At 36.9% G+C, this 16,658-nt stretch overlaps 1 protein-coding gene across 1 annotated transcript in view; it reads right to left on the bottom strand.

The window, feature by feature from the left end:
• The window catches only part of LOC134815847 (uncharacterized), a 305,237-nt gene that overhangs the window by 276,637 nt on the left and 11,942 nt on the right, over positions 1–16,658 (bottom strand). The gene's annotated exons all lie outside the window — the stretch shown is intronic.

Consider the following 16,658-nt stretch of genomic DNA (forward strand, 5'->3'; position numbering starts at 1 on the left):
TTCAAGTTCAACCGATCGTGCAGTAGTAAAGAACAAAAAGTATCTTACGCATATAAATATTAGCACGATCAAGTGATAGGGGCTAAATTATCATTGCTGTTTTACGATAACAGATTATATATTCTACATTTACATAATAAAAGGTAAATTATGTCAAATGACAACATGTACTTTTATCAGCATCCGGTCGTAGTGTCCTGCAGAAAGAACCCGTTTAATTTTTTTTTTGTTTCTTACTGAATACGAAGTCAATAGTTTGGTACTGAAGAACTAACCTGTTCTTACTGAAACACGAATTCAATGATGGACTGAAAGATCGTAACCTATTTCTTACTGAACGCGAAGTGAAATGATGCGTCCGAGGAAGATGGTGTCGTCACCGGATTTGTTATATGTTATATTTATGCAAATGAATCCGTATCTTGCGATCACGAAGTGGTTATGTATCTCGTTATCATTTATACTTCAATCTGTAATCTCCGTAATTCATCTATGAAATGTCTATATTTATTTATACATATTATTGTTTAATTTACGTAAAAAGTTTTATATAGCATTCATGACCGAATCATATGAAAATTATATACATGCAATTCAAATTGATAAATTAGTACAAATCTCTACAATAAATCTAAATTAGTCTTTGTAACAGTGTACGCCGTCCACGTGAAGTTGGGGGTTTAAAACAACATTTTATCGGTTGTGGTTAATTATACGTTGTGGAAATTATACGTTTGTGTGTCATTGCAGAGCTATATTTATTGGCGTAGTACTCGGTCGGACAGATATTTTTGATGCGATAAAAACTGACTAAAAATGAAACTAATAGCTTCCTTGTGTGACCACGGCTTTTTAGATTTCATTATAATATACAAAGAATACTTATATTTTTATGTAATCTGTTTAATTCAAATTGTATTTCAATCGTAGATGTAAAATTTCTAATTTCTTATTGTACCACAATTCTGTAGTACTGATTTACAACGTCGAAAAACTTCTTGAAAGACATAAACCCTCAAATAGATACCAAGCATCGCACACGTTGTACGTGCACCCGGGTTAATACGACGCTATTGTCAGCACTGCGCGCGCGCACACGTACCATCCTTATATTGGCGATCTGTATGTGCCTATCCTACTTGTGAAACAGAGCGCGTCACGCAGTACGCGTAGCACATGCTATGTGAAAACTTCTTATCATCAACTTTTTTCTGTCGGAACCCCTTCAGACATCGTCCGAAGGGGAGTACTACACATGCACTACATATATAACATTTAACGGTGATACACGAAAATATTTTTTGACCTACGTTGCAATGCCACTTAGTGCGCGTGAAGCGCGCGCCGCCGAAGGCGGAAAAAATCTTTGATATTTGGAGACCAACATATTCAAAATATTGGTTCTGGATGACGAAGTCAATCTTCGCTTCGCCGATCTGCTTAAGATCTGTGGTTGCGAGAAGCAGCATTTGATGCCCGCGCACGACCCAGTAGTGCATCGCGCAACAATATTTGTTCCAAATTGAGGAGTCCAAATCGGCGCTCGTCCTGTAGTTATAAACCAACAAATTGACATCCTTTCGAAGGACACGAGACTCTGACGACAGCAATGAGGCAATTAGAAATTATCAAATTCGATGCTGGATAGACAGATTTGGGCTAAAAACTATCTCTGTTCGGACGTTGAAGCGCCAAAGTCTAGTCGAGTCGGATAATTATAAGTCTTAACGGGTTGAGATACTCGTAAAAGATTTGGTCCAATTTCCCATATATTACCGCTGACGAGTCCAATTCGTCGCGCTTCCTGTATTTAAAAACCTCCAAGATCAAAGAAAAGTCGAGTCATTATATTTTGCACATCAGTTGAAGGCCATGCCCTCAACTCCTCAGTGAATTACAAGAAACCTGTCCTTAGCAAAAACACTGCATGATACTTGGAAATATTTATTGAATCTACTAAACGTTTGACACGATCTCACATGAGAAAACTACTTAGATAAACCTAGACACCTATGGGAATACTGGAAAACGCCAATAGACTCATCGCTTAGTTATCTCTCTAATAATATCAATATGTCTCTGAACTGTGGCGAAGAGTCTGACAGCCTGCCTGTTCTCTTTGGAGTTTCCCCAAGGCTCTTGTCTCGGACCCCTTGCTATTTATAATATAATGTTAACGACTATTTAGAACAACTGATCTGGGCAAGTTCATACTATTCAGATGACACAAACAAAATCGAAGTAGATGAATTAGAAAAAAACTGTATGAAAGAGCAAAAACGAAAATTCTCCGTTTGGTTACACCAAGTAACAAGAAATGCACTCTATTACAATATAAAATAAAGAAATGCTGCCTACATTCACATCAATCTGTCACGTACAGCTACAGATAATGAGCAGTAACGAATCCAAAATATACTAACTCTGAATAATACGTAAATAAAGCAAGTTAAGAGTCCAACGTTTTTTAGGTAGATATTAATTGACGAAAGCAAAAATGGGTAGTCCAATAAGAAGAAAACACAATTTCAAGAAACAACAATTTTATTTAGTATCATTAAAGCCGACAAAAGTATATTTTCCTATATTATATAACTAGCACTAACTTTAGATCAATATCTTATGTGGACTTGAGTAGCACGATGATTGACTATAATGTATATACATTTGTACAAAATACGTTCGAGAAGAATCCAGGTGATACAGATCGAGAGTGCAGACCAAAAGTTTTACGCACCACACCAGACCTTGCCTCCTGAGTTCATGTGTGGATAAGAAATGTTAAGAAAAAAAAACAAACTGTCGTTCATACCCAGTCCCTTCTTAAAAGAAGTATATAAACTAGTCTAATGTTTAGCTTCGTTCAATAATAACAATAATCAATATAATCAAATATCAATACCAATAACCTACCGAATACAGATATTATATATCAATCATTAATTCATTCCGAAAAAAATTTCTATTGATATAGATTTTTAGTATCTAAAAACATTACAAAAGATGGTTTTTTTTTTTTTTTTTTTTTTTTTTTTTTTTTTTTTTTTTTTTTTGTTTTTTTCGCGACACCCAGACCACCGTCAATAGAGGATGGCGACCTCCACTTGGGAGCCCCCCCCCGTTCCCCCAGGAGTCCATCCATCTGCTTAAGCCCCGTCCCTGAGGCCACTGGAGATATACCTGCCAAGTATCACCGAATCGGTTGCACCTCCGGAGATTTACTTAACTTGTCACTAGGACGTTCTGGTGTTTACCCTGGCCTGCATCAACGACCATGAACAGGATGACTTCCGTGCTGATAATGCTGCTCTTGAGACTTGGTGAGACGTAGGTTCTAATGGCGTTGCGGTGTGCTAACGTTTGATAGTGTGTTAGGTGGTGGGAACTGGGGTTTATTGAAACTACTCCATTTGGAGTGGCTGAGCTAAACGTGAGGGTTTGTGACGTCACGTGAGGTGTGACTCCTCACTCAGTCCATAAATAACAGGAGCAGGATCATATTTACGACTCCAGAAATTACAGTTCGATCCAGGGTCCATTTAATGGCCATACACACCTTACAGCACTTTTGGTGTGGTAACTGTGATGTGTAACAACTATACATTACTCCAAAACACACCACAATGTAGCGAGACTCCCAGTGCACTCCCATCATTGTCTTGCGATACTCCAGTACACGCCCACAATGTAGCGATACTCCATAACACCCACATTGAAGCGGATACTCCCATTACACACCCACAAAGTAGCGATACTCCCGTACACTCCCATATTGTACGATTACTCCATTACACACCCACATTGTAGCGATACTCCCATTACACTCCCATATTGAAGCGATACTCCCATTACTCCCACAATGTAGCGATACCCCATAACACTCCCACATTGAAGCGATACTCCCATTACACTCCCATATGGTAGCGAATACTCCCATTACACTCCCATATATGCAGCGATACTCCCATACCTCCCACACTGTATGCGATACTCCCATTAACACTCCCATATTTAGCGATACTCCCATTTACACTCCCACATTGTAGCGTACTCCCATTACACTCCATATTGTAGCGATACTCCCATTACACTCCCACATTGTAGCGATACTCCCCTTACACTCTCCATGGGGCGGTCACATTTGCAAACAGGGGGCAGCACAACCCACTGGCTAATTAATGTAGAGTACAGTCAAGCAAACGCTTATAATTTAACAAGTGTATAATCCGGTGTTTGCTTGTCATGATCGACATACCGCACCGCGGCGTGAGTTAGTGACATCTTGGGGAGTCGGTGAGTGTTATTGGTACTAGCGGGAAGCAGTTCAGTGCGCCACCCGCTGTTTATGACTGCGCGCCAAATCTTTGCTTATATCTGGGCCGGTTAGTCATCGTTTGCCGGTATAGTCCTGGTACAAATAAGGTGGCCCCACTACGCTGTCGGCTCTATATGTAACCCGAGACAGGCGTAATTCAAGGCCCACCGATGGCTTGTGCGGAGTTTCCTCGAGTGTTTAAACGGTGTATTCTAGCCCACCAAGGCATTGGCAGTCCCTCGCTACACAAGATTCTTTTATAGACACAAATCTGCCTCTCCCAAAGTGCCGTATGCACAGACGATGAGCCCTGGAGAACCAAAAACCTGACAAGGATTCTCACCCAACAGTTGTTAAAAAGCGCCAAAATCGATTTGGCAAGATTTTCTGTCTATAGTACAATCATGAAAGTAATAGTAAGTGGCGCCGCTGCAATTATACTTGATACGCAATTTAAAATTGTTTGAAGTCCGTAGTATCTTTTAAGTCATCTGCCTGTGCTTGATTAATAGTGCTTTGTTCTCAGTTTTATCAGCTAATGACGTTTCTAAGCAATTGCTTGAAGTAAAAATTTTTTTATGAACAGCGTTTCCAAAGCATGGCTGACATAAACAACAAGGTATTTGATTATTTTAGGAAAAACCGTGAGACTCGTTTGCACGGTTTTGAAATGTTGAAAGTCTCATAAAGGGGAGTATGGGCAGTATGTGGGACTTGATAATCTTAGAAAATTCGAAGATGCAGTGATAATTGTACAAGTTTTGAGCGTAAGTAGTTTTATTCTATTTAAAAAATGGTTTTTGTATGTTCCCTTTTTCAAAGTGGTTATGGTCAAGTTTTTGGCATACCGGTGTCTGGTCTAGTATGCACATGTTATTGTTTATCTAAATAGAATCAAGGTCGCCACAAGGGATCTTATACAGTGCTTCTGTGTGATTAAAAGACTACATTGACCGTTCTTTGAGGAAACACCCCACACACTAAACCGTAACTGAGATGTGATTCCAAAAAGAAGCATTATATAATTTTCAAATAAAGTTCAGAAGGTATCGAAGCCGAAATCTGCAGATTGCACCATCATATATCGCAGTTTTTTACAAGTATCATGTGGGCAACCAGATTTAGCTTACTATCTAAAACAACACCTAAAAGTTGGTATCCTTGGCTTATATAATAACCTTACCATTGATGAATATTGATCTATATTTTCATCAAGCAGGATAGCAAGATGTCTGGTCCGTGCACAGGAGTCATCATATCCGAGGCAGGTTTAAAATGTAAGTAGCACATTTGGACATGATATGAAGATATGTACATTCATGTAAATCGAGACATATTAAGTACTAAGTTGGCTTTTTTGTATGTTCTTCTCTATTGTCTTATATGAAATATTAGTTCATCAGCATAAAGTACAAATTTCAGCTCACTGTCTGAAAAGCGTTTACTATCATCGTTCAGATACAATAGAAGTAACGCCCTAGAATTGACCATGTGGTACTCAAATTGCACGTCCATTGTTTCTGATGTACATCGTTTATACATAACATACTGCATTTCTGGTTTATCAAATAGCTTTTAGTAAGTTAAGGGCTGTGCCCCAAATACCGTAGAATCAGTGATTTGCATAAAAATATCGTGATCAAGTGATCGAAGGCTGTGCTCAGTCCAATGAATAACCCTAGGACAGTTTATTGGCTTGCCAGAACTTATAACGGAGTCTATAATTTGTGAGAACATGGGTGTAGAATGGCCTTTTCTAATCCAAACTGTGAGTCGTTTATTACACCTATAGATTGTGAAAAATTATGATGCGTTATAAATTACCATCTCGAAGATCTTTACCAAGATAAGGTAATCTTGATACAGCCGATAATTTTCAATGCTTCTTTATTGTCTTCTGTTAATAGGAATAACATTACCGAGATTTTAAAAATACTTAGTGAATGTACCACTTTGTTATACATGTTTTTGAAAAGCTAGCCAAAGATCCCTGCAATGAGTTTTGCCGTTTATTTACAACAACTACAGGTGGGTCACTGGCTTAACCTTTTGAAAAATCTCGAATCACCTCTATAATTTCTTCTCCATATAGTTTTCACGCAGGTATATGGAGTCAGATACCGAAAATAACAGAACTGAGCAATGATTCTACTGGTCGCAGAGAAAATACTAATTTTTGACAGTACATTTTTCTTATTGAGATTACTTGCAAGAGAGTAAAATTTTCACAGAATTTGTTACAATTATTCGTCTGCAATAACTCTCAGCCATCTATGACAAAATCGTCTTTACATCTAGAATATTTTTGCCACGGTCAATGTAAATTTCCCAGGTCTTTTTTTGAGTCATGCGCGTACTTCTCGATTTTTTGATATACACATAGCTTTGCCATCTTTATTGAGCGTGAGAAACTTGTCGAAGTTCTTGTAGTATATGTTGCTTGTTTGGATCCCCATCAGGTAGTTTTAATGTACAAGTCTTCTTCCATAATCCGAAATACAACCTAGCTTTCTTCTTGTCGATGGAGTTAATGATGCCTGGTGATCCAAGGGTTTGGTTTTCTGTTACATAAGTGGGTTCTAGGAGTTAGAAGTTGCAAGACAATCTATCTTTATCTTGAAATAACTGCACGAAGAGACAATGTGTTACAGCTGAGTTGGAACCCTATCTATATCGTTTTCTATTCAAGACAGAGCTTCTCTAAGTTAGCATTCCTATAGTCCGTAGAGGTAAAAGTAATTTTGTCTGATGAATCAGGTGTTGGCACAGAGTGCAGGGAAAGTCTCAATAAGAGTGAATATAGGGTGCAGGTGGTAGATCTTTCAATAGAGCTCTGTTGTTTTATCTTTGCTAACTTGCAGTGATTATGGACTCGGTATTTCGTCCCTCCGAGTGGACATGCTATGCCGCCAGTTACGCTATACTGCAGTAGATGACCCAAATTCTACAAACCACAAATATTAAATATAAAATGTGTCCAGTATGGCGCAAATTCATAATTTTGATAATTGTCTCGACGCCTTCGTCGGGTAGAGATATCTGAACAACTGCATGCCCATACGATTGCGTCACACCGGTGAGCAAGCATTTGGTTTGTTGTTTAGTTGTGTTGAAAGGGAACATTACCTTGATTAATTCATCCATTCGGATTTTAATAAACGATAGGCTATGATTACCGTTTTCATCTTAGACTACTGGATCATCTTATTATATGATTAATTTATAAACGAAACTGGCAATACAAAAGATTATAATGCGGGAGTTTGGCTGCTCTTCTATAATAAATACACATGTGTGTGTGTGTGTGTGTTTTGTTTTTTTTTTGTTTTTTTGTCTTCAATTTACAGAATGCTTGCTAGAGATAAGAACAAAATATTTATCAAGACTATACATGCACATGAGTAACTGACGTGGATAAGCCTTCGTAAAAACGGATCCGAAAAGTAAATGCGGCAACTCGGGTCCTTGGTATTGTCGTCGGTATATTGTCCATTATCTACTTTCGCTTTCGTAGTTATACAAATAGTGGAGTTCTAATTACATACTTTAAACCGATAAGTAGAATGAATGAAGATACCTGACAATCATCACTTCTATAATCTCAAAAGCATGATATCTCGTAGTGATGTATATTGTACTATGAAACTTTAAATTACATTTTGGCGCTCACATGAACTCATGAATGAATTGCCGCTTAAGGTTCTTGTAAATGCGGCAGGGCACCTTCAAGCTTAAATTATTCACCTTACTGAGGCAGTCAACCAAAGCGTGCTTTTATTTTTATGATATGATATGGTTTGATTGTATTAATAATACCAAAGATTTAAATATTTGTTTCCAAAAAAATTTGTTTTCCCATTTCGACCAAATTTTAACGGGCGATACTTGTAAATATTGATTCTAATATTACCGTGACGTAGTCAAATCCGGCGCGCGTCCTGGTAGGTTAAAACCAACCAACAAAAATTGATGCAACGGAAGTCAACTCTAATATTGCAAAACAACAATCTTGTCGAGCGAAGCAATGCAAAAATATAAAAATATTTTCACAAAAGCTATATTTCACTCTAATTCCATAATTGTGCTTTTTACGGATGAAAAAGGTGAAACAGTAAACAATAATATTTTTTAGAGCTTTTTTTTTCTTCTTTCAAAATCAACTAGTGATACTCGTAAAATAGTTTTTGTTTTCAGTTTTAATACTTTCAACACTACTATATAACAATAATTTAGGACCCATGTCAAAGCGTATAGGAAAAGACTAAGTACGTCCGTTTGTATCCTAAGCAACGCTCTACTCCTGGGCGTACATTATTGACTTCGCCATGTTTCTCGCTCCTCACCGCCATTTCTCCTCCCTCTCTCACATCATAGGGATCTGAATTCTGTTACGCAATGTTTTAACTCGTTTTCATTAAATACTGGAAACTCTCAAGGCCAGTGGTTGATAATGTCCATGAGACGTAAAGAGAAAATTTCTGTTAAATGCGAGACTTCTTGAGTTGCATTCAGATTTGTTCAGAACAAAGTGGTTCAACATGGCACTATGATGTTCTGAACTTAAATACTTTATGGCCAAGCAACTGCTGAGAAAACTGCCACAACGTGCTCACTTCGACCTGGAGAAGAATAAGTATGTCTTCCCTCAAATGACACACACACTAAGGATCCGAATCGATATTTTAAAATTATACCTGGATATCAAGCTATGCATATATCACTCCAAGTTGGCTGCAAGCGAAACTCATGCCCATAGCAAGCATGTACAAGTTCTATCTTGTGCAACTAGTACCACAACGACGACAGTGTCCCTCTTGACCATCGCAAGTATTAATGTAGTTTCATTTGGAGCTGAGAGGACCATCGACATAGATTCAGAAAATGGGGATAAGCGATGTAACATAATGCGTATATCACCCCAAAGGACTGTAGTTGTATATTATGAAACCGGGTGTCAGGAATATTGTCTTCACAAGGTTTCCGAGCAGAAGACTAGATTAAGGGGACTCGGTATAGCTATCTGTTTCGCGCTGCCAGAAACCGAAGACGAGATTACAAATAGTATCAAGTGAGCAGATTGCCCCACAACAATACCAATGCCGCCACCCACCAACCTCATCACCAACCCTTTCGCTACCGAAATACTCTTCAAGAACCGAATAGCAGGAAAACCACTGTCCTGTTTGGTACTCAATGACAAAATTCGTATCGGACAAATAAGTTGTGAGGAATCCGGGGAGGAAAGTAATCAATGTGTCTCAAAGTGGTGCAAACATTAAGAGACATCACAGAAACAATCATAATTTTCATAAGAACACTAAGCAGCAGCAGAATCTGACGATAGTGAAAAATTATATTGATGTTGGTACAAATGACATTAAACATTCTAAGTAGGGTTCATTTCCTTAGGAAGTAGTCTCACTGAATTAATTACACCATAAGCAGTTATTTTCCCGCTGCAATTATAATTATTCCAATGTTTTGTCAGGTCCCTATTAAATGTTTCAATTTCCTACATAGCAAAGAATTTCTAGATTTTAAATAATCTACTTAAAGACTTATGTCCTAAAGTAATAATTGCGTGTTACTTAGACTGTTTCTCAGGCTTTTTAACTCGAGATTAGATCATGTATTGACTTCTATACCATGATTGGCTTCCAATCTCAATATGAGAGGAGTAGTTTACTGTCCCACTAGCTTAAAGTTTGTTTAAACGAACACATATATGACAGGGTTGGAAATTTTCTGGAGTTAAATCTTTGAGCTTTTCTCCATAAAATTTTGATTAAGACGTTGCGCCTAAAATAAAACTCAAACCAATCTCTGATTAATCCTTTTCTCAATTTTATGCCTCCCACTTTCAGTACATCTTCACTGTCCTTTTCCAATATGTTAGACAATGAATCGTTTAGGACTTATGAATAGGTTCTTTTTGCATGCAAAAAGGCCTCGTCAAACAAGACAATAAATGCCACTTATTACAGATCAACAGCGTTTATACCTAACAAAATTTACACATTTAAGTCTCCATTACACCCACCCAACAACTACAATTATCATAATCAAATGTTTTCACTTCTAGTTCTCTCATCATGACTTACGGTCTCCCAATTCTCTCTCCACGTTAGGTCCATAAACAACGTAATTCCCCCTAGATTCTAATATTCATTCCTCTCTACTCCTTGACACCCACAGTTATCTTATACCATATCTTGACTAGCACCCACATCAAAACTATTCTTTGTAATAATCTCCTCATGGTTTAAATAAGAAATGTTCTTCTCCTGGTAAGATGAATAAGTCAAGTATTCCAGCCGCCTCAGGCGTCTAGTCTCTTTAACCATTCTTTGGTTTTCTCTCCTGAACTTTCTTTTGATAACTCTTGTTAATCCTTCTATGCTTAATCCATGATCCCACTCCTATGTGTACTCTACCAAAATTTCCAAGTCTCATTCCTTTCAGTAACCTAAGGCTCCTCCCATCCCCCCTTCTTGATGGATAATAAGAGTATCGAACTTTCAATCCCTTTGCTAACATAGAGCACCTGACATAATTGGCCCTAAATGAGACTTCTCAAAAATCTATTTCTAGCAACGAATCTTTCCTTCTTCTCAAGTATGAAAACTACCCGCGAATGACCGCACGAGAAAGAACTTCATCCACAGATTCCTAATAAACCTAAAAAGTTTTAGGGAAAAATGGAGGTTTGTTCTATTGGCGTGTTCGGTCTTGATCTCGACGCCCACTACAACCCGACTACAGTGTACCTAGTGCAAAATGCTTGCGTTAAAATTTCTTTACTACAAAGAGAGTAATGAATCTGTACTTGTTATAGAGAGGAGACGTCTGTGGTTACCTAATCTAGATGTATATTTAGTTATCTTCGCACGCAAGTTTCCAAAAGAATCGCCCTAAAATCTATGTTATTTGGTGATTTTTAATCTCCCCCATACAGACTGGGCTATTCTTCACCAGTACCGTACCTATTGCTAATCATCATAGATACATTCAGTTGATCTTTCTCCCCTCCCAGTTGATCCACATCACCCACCCTTAAAAGTGTGTAATACATTTAGACATTCTTCTCATAATTTATGATAACACACTCGTACCTAAATGTCTGTGATATCATCCGTGTGCAAAACTGATCATTTTCTTCACTTTTATCCAATAAATAGCTCCTTTTCCCGTAAAAAACTCCTAAACGTAAAATCTATTAATTGTAAGTAAAGCAAACTGGACATGATTAACCGTGAATTATGCTCGATTAATTGCAAGTCCCTAGAATGCTGATCCTGATTCGTCCGGGAAGTTATTTTTAATGACTGCTTTATGATTTAGTTGATATACAGTATATCCCTAAAGTACTATTAAATAAGAGAGTTCCAACCCCGTTGGTTCGCTAGGAATGTTTTTTTCATGTGCCGTAAAAAAGATAGACTCAGAGCTACATTTAAAATTATCTGCGGTTCTATTGCCTGAAGATTAAGTTTGTTACAATCCGTAAAGATTTATAGAGGGCCTCATCAGCCAAAATAAGAGATAATCTTTTAATAGTGGGATGATCCAGCGCTTAAACTAAGACGATTTTGGTCACATGTAAGTATAAAATCTAACTCTGCCGTATTCCAAATTGATGTTAGTTATTCTGGACAGCTTCGGTTTATTTTCAATCCAAAGATCAAGCTGAACTTTTCAATCTTTCTTTATAACCATTTTCGGATCCTTCACTTATACAACATGACATCTCTATGTCAATGAGTGTTGATTAGATTTGTGACCTCTCGATCATCGATGTTCGAAGCTCATTCAAATATTATTCAAATAAAGCCCAGGACAATGCATACACTAAAATCTAAAAAATTGTTCCGTATGTTTACTTTACCCTCTAACATGCATTTTTCGTGGATCCTTACAACAGCGGCTACATTCCACAAGAATGAAACTTGCACTGTTGTCCCAAAATTTAAGAAAGAAGAAAGTGCGTTTAAAACTATATACCACTATCCCTTACTTTTTTAGTCATGAAATTTTTGACGCATTGTTAAACGTACACTGCTTTCTTTGACAAGTACCCTTCCTTGATCCCATCAGCATGGTTTTCTAAGCGACAAAGTCATGCACAACCAATATGATATTTTGTGATAGCCGGCATTGTCTCTAACGAAAACATTATCAATCATGTTGTGTATTTTGATTTTAGCTAAGGCCTTTTGATTCGTAAATCATATATCCGTACTTCATAAGCTAAAGACCATATATAACATTGATGGTTCTCTTCTCAATTTCTTCCAATGACCTTCAAGCCGTTACCAAAGAGTTGTTATTGGTAATGAGAATGTCATCTACCCTCTCAGTTAATATCTGGTGTCCCCCAGGGCTTCTAACCTTGGATCCCCCTTACATTTTGTATTTGTATATCAGATATTCCTCTTGTGCCTTTCGATAATACTGATATTGTTTTGTATGCCGAAGATACAAAATCTGACGTAAATACATCATCTTCTGATAATACCAATATACAAAGTAGGATATAGACTATCTCTCTGACTGGAGCACTTAGAAACAAAATGCGATCCCTCCAGCAAAATGTAATGTGATTATTTGGTTTTCAGGAAAACCACCTTTATCTCTCCATACGCATATAATCTGAGCCTCTCCTCTTGTGTAAGTAATTAAAAAAGACTTGTGCGATGTTACTCCTAAGCTCAGTTGGAATAGTCAGTGCGACAGAATTTATACAAAGAGCCAGCCACAACTTGTATGGTCAGAAGAGTGGCAAATTGTCATGATCAAAACGTCGCCGGCGCTTTACCTCTCCCTGGTTTCGTAGACCAAATCGAAAATTGTTTTCCATAATCTGCGCCCTTGTAATAAATCGCTTAGTGATAAATTAGAAAGTCCCAAAAGAGAGCTATTAAAATGGAATACATCTGAAGAGGCGCAGTTATCCACCTGAGCAATAATCAAAAAAGTGCAAGCTTTCGACAATCTCCCTTTGACTCAAAAGTTGACTGTGAATGATCTTATTTTTTTCCCAAAGTTCTGAACAATTTAATTCCTGTATGGATGCCTCACTATCTCACTTATATCAGGCACTTCTCGACTACAGACGTTGCCACCTCGACAGTCTGTCTATTGTGTCATCAATTTTACCTAAGTTAAGTCAAATTCACACACCTTATGTACCTCAAATAGCCCACTGGCAAAATCATTTTTCTACGAACTCATATACAGTGGATGGACTCCCCTTTACATTTAAGACAGATTGTGTCTACAAGTGTTTTCAAAGCTGAGGTCATTAGCATCTATGGAAATGTTCTTGGATAGTGAAACAACAGCCTAGCCTAATCTCTTTGCTCCCCCTATTATTATTAATTTGTTTTATTACTTTTTTTTATCTACTTCCTATACATTCAACATCAGATCACACAGCTGCACCCGCAACACCTCACACATTAAATGACTCAGATCAACGTATCTAATGTATCTGGAATTTGACGTATTGAAATACCAATTTTGACTATCTATCCACAGTTTATTCACATGATTTGTTGTTATTAAATATTTTTCATAATTTATTGGATTTAGATTAATTCTATGGTAATGGGTCCAAGTTACCTGCGGACAAGGTCACTATGTGTTTATACCGTGTATGGTGCCCGAATCAAATTTTACAGATGGGGGCATATATTTTGAACGATGCTCTTATTATATTCCATCTATTGCTGTACTCTGTAAAATTTGAAAAGTAATTAATAAAAAAAAAAATATTAACAGGACCTTCGACAGTCCAACCGGCGCCTCCTAGATAGTTATAAACCTACAATTCCAAAAAAAAGTTTTATATTTTTTTCCAAGTAATTTATAAAAATGATAAATGCATGTATTGACTTTAAATACAACCAATGCAAATATATTCACAATTCATGTAGTTTTTGCAACCAAGTAATTAAAACATTACAATTTGAGGAAGTGTACTGCATTCCTCAGGAAATATAAACCGCGCTTTTCATAAATCAGAGATAATGTTTGTTAACTCAACTCAAAATTTAACCGCGACGATGCATGCGAAGTGCGACGTCAGACGTCCCCAACTTTATAGTCCATGTTATAAGATACAAGCGCGAGCACAAAATTTTGTCTCTGGGGATTTTTAAATTGGGGTACCAAAAGTTTGCCGTCTAAAGTGAATAATGCAAATTCACCGTGTGTAGCAAAACACGTCGAGTGTACAAGGATACAAGATACCAAGGAACAAAAGTGATAATTATTTTATTGAATTCACAATAATATAATTCTGATATAAATAAGTTACACGCTTCTAATCATTTTAACAAATGTGTAGGATAAAATAGAAAATGATATATATAAAATGCTATTTTATCTTTAATTAGAATCAATTGTATGGGTCAAGGGGGGCATGCATCCGTGTAGGTGAGCCTCCTGTGCATTGCAAGAGTTAAAAGACGAAACATGTAATTTCTTGCTTAAAATGCATAAGCTCCTAAAATCCAATAGTTTGAAGGACGAACTATTGGATTGCAAAAGTAATGACGTTATGATTGATATTATAACTGAATATTACCATTTCCAGTCGTAACCGTTGAATCTTTTAATTCTGCATGACATTTGATATCTGGAGAGATTTATCCAAAATTCATATTACTAATATCACGTACTAGTGACGTGTAACCCTTGCCTACGCGCGGTCCGGACTTTCACTATCGCAGTTAAAATGCATATAATAAACGTGCAATTTATTTGAAAACACCTTTAGACATTTTCGTAGTTAAAACAGTGCGTATGTTATGAACTCGCCATTCCAACAGACCACAAATAATTCTGAGTGCACCTCACATAACTAATAGTAATACTTGATAGGCAAACTTGACTCTTGAGTTCCTGCCAAATTACCTAATTATATAAGCAAAATCTATTAATAGTTGGAGAGAAAAAAATAGAGGAAGTAGAGAGACACACAGACACACACTTAGTATTTGGTTCACAAATTCAATTAAAACCACTACACCGATCGATTTAAAAAACCTTCATAATTTGGGCTCGTCAGATTTTTTCTCGGCACTATACAATAAAACCACCCGTAACTCTTACCGTGTCTTGATTAATTAATTTCACACATCACAGACAGAGAGACTAGCACACATCCTGGATTATAGTAGTGATGATGTCATATAGGGCAAACATAAAACAAAGTGTGCGAATTTGTTGATTGGTGGGAGTGTTTTTAAAAAATGTATTCACATTTATCCTGTTATGATGACATTTTATACACTATCGAACCCTTCGTGAATAGAGAAAAGATATTATTCATTGACTTTATTTATGAATTCTAATCTTGTGCTTCAGTTTCTTTCTTTGCTTCAGGATGTAATGTACAATAGAAACAGGAACCAACAGGGGTGGAAAATCGTGTCATCAATTAAGTGACACGTTCAAAACACTAATACGATGATTGTTACGCTCAAGAGATGGCAGGAATTAAAGAAGAATCAGGTTTCCTGTCAAAAACGATTATTAACTATTCGGGAATTGGTACAATTCATTCTAATTAGAATCTAATTAAATTTACACACCATACAATCAAAACATTATATCAAATAAAAATGTCAAAGAATAATACTTTCTCTAAGTCCAAAGTTCGATAGTGAAGAAATGTCAGTCATAAAAGAAAATGAGAATAGCATTTTACAGCCCAACCATCAAACAATTCGCACCAAATTTGGGTTTAAGTATGCATTATATGTATAGTACACATCAATACAATAATCCCAATGTTTTACTGTCCTCTCTGTCTGTGCATGTGTGGGAATTAATTAATCAAGAAAACGTTAAGAGTTCCGGGGCTGGTTTAATCTGTATAGTGCCCTGAAAAACTCTGACGAAGCCAAATTATGAAGGTTTTTTTAAATCGATCGTGTTAAGGAGGTATAATTGATACCGATTTTGTGAACCAAATACTAAAGTGTGGTGTATATGTAGGTACTCTATCCAGCTCTCCCCTCTTTCACTCCCCTCATAATAGATTGCTATATAATTAGGTAATTTGGCAAGGGAACTTATCAAGAGTCATGATTGCCTACAATATTACTATTAGATATGTGGAGGTATGCTACTCCAGATTAAATTGTGGTCTGTTTGGGAATGACAGTTCATACATTCGCACAGTTTAACTACGAAAATGTAAAGCGTGTTTTTCAAATAAAATTGGCAATTTTATACTGCATTTTAAACTGCATAGTTGAAGTCCCGGGACCCGGCCGTAGGCACGTTACACTCACTAGTAGTGACATATGTGTAAAAAGAATTACTGGATAAATCA

Source organism: Bolinopsis microptera, chromosome 5 (genome assembly GCF_026151205.1).
Source record: "Bolinopsis microptera isolate Bmic1 chromosome 5, MBARI_Bmic_1.0, whole genome shotgun sequence".
Taxonomy (NCBI): domain Eukaryota; kingdom Metazoa; phylum Ctenophora; class Tentaculata; order Lobata; family Bolinopsidae; genus Bolinopsis; species Bolinopsis microptera.